Raw genomic sequence first — 1,834 nt, forward strand, 5'->3', positions numbered from 1 at the left:
TGTCTTCCCAACACTGCTGGAGATTTGGCAGGTATGCAAATGCCCACAAGATATGATGCTAAACAAAAAGAAATGTCATGTGGTGTTGTCTTTTCCAGCTGCCTGAGGTTCACGGCATACTCGTCATTCACAAGATGGGTCTGGGGATACCTTGGCCCAAGGAACAGACGACAGGTTCCTGGATGCGTTGTCCGAGCAATCAGGAGGGAGTTCCCGTCTACGTCTTATCAAGGCTATCAGCGTTAGGACCATCGAAACAAGGGTGTCTTGGCAAGAGAGACAAGCTGGTGCATACTGATGGCTGGAAGTGGAGACATGTAGTGGCAAGACTAAAATTTTGCTGACATAGGCACACTTCGTGTAAGTTAGCCCTTGGTCATCCCCCTTGCCTCCCATCAGAGGTTTTCGAGAATACTATAGGTGTGTGGTGTACGGATAAACCTATCCGTACACCACACGCCTATAGTATCCTCGAAAACGTCTGATTGGAGGCAAGGGGGATGACCAAGGGCTCACTTACACGAAGTGTGCCTATGTCCGGAAATTTTTTTGTCTTGCAGCAATTTTCGTCTTTTCGTCATTGCAGTGTGGGGGATGGTTTGTCTTGTCACTCTGTATCTCCAGTTGCAGTCAACAGACTGTCTACCCGTCTGAACAGCAAAAACTACTACACGTGGCGGTATTAGCTCTGGCATCAAATCCAGACTGTACTGCACTAAGTTAGTGCCGAGGTGGGTGTAGTGACGGGAATAAAGAATGACCCTATAATTGTATCATTTATTGTACAGTGGAGTATGACGGAGTGGGAATAACAAAATGGCTTAGGTTTGTTTGCCTCCCATTATGTATGGGAGGCAAATAAACCTAAGCTATTTTATTATGTTGTGCTGTGGTTCTAAATTAATGTGGTGTGAAGTCTGGGCGGTTACAGGTATGCTGCCACAGGGATGTTAGGAGGGTTCATGTTAGCAGATCCATATCTGGTGTACTAATACGCTATGCAAGGCTGTGTCCATTGTTTTCCTCTTCCTGGAATCAGGGGATGACAACCCCCTTGTGAGATGCGCCGTGAAGTGGGAAGTGGGTCCGCAGAACTTGCTTCAGCCATGACCTCCACATCTGAAATATGGCCTTGAGTGTTAACACTCAAAAGAATACGTTGAGGGCCTAGCGGGTACAATAACAAACATAAAAATGACTATGCCAATAAATCTTCCCCTTTGCGGTCCCTATTTCATTGGCACAGTTATTTTCCTGTCGACATTACGTTATAAACGCTGGCGGCCGCATCACACAAGATTCCGTTCACACAACTCGACAATTTTCAGGGCTCGTACAGGTTGGGACAAAAGTTTACGGAACACGCGAGCGACGTACTTTTTCTTCGGTGCGACACCCTAGCGGCCGCCGGAAGCGGGTGAGTTCACTGTTTCGGAGGGATGGAAGGGTGCGCTGTGAGCGACACACAGCGGTAACTCGTACTTCCCAGGCACACCCAAGCGGCACTGGAGCGACCACTGCGTGTCGCTAACAGCGCATCCGTCCACCCCTCCGAAACAATGAACTCGCCCGCTTCCGGCAGCCGCTAGGGTGTCGCACCGAAGAAAAAGTACGCCGCTCGCGTGTTCCGCAAACTTTTCTCCCAACCTGTACATATCCATTATTTTGTGGGACGTGCAAAAAGAATTGCAATATTTTCGTGGCTTGATAAAACATACCAAATCCAGTTGATTCCGTTGACGTGCTTGCTGCCGCCCGAAATAGAGCCAGAAATTAGCAACAAGGCTGCAGTAGAATACTGATGCAAGTGTCTCGGACATAGCCAAACACAGAT

The sequence above is a fragment of the Ornithodoros turicata genome, unplaced genomic scaffold (genome assembly GCF_037126465.1).
Source record: "Ornithodoros turicata isolate Travis unplaced genomic scaffold, ASM3712646v1 ctg00001480.1, whole genome shotgun sequence".
NCBI classification, from domain to species: Eukaryota; Metazoa; Arthropoda; class Arachnida; order Ixodida; family Argasidae; genus Ornithodoros; species Ornithodoros turicata.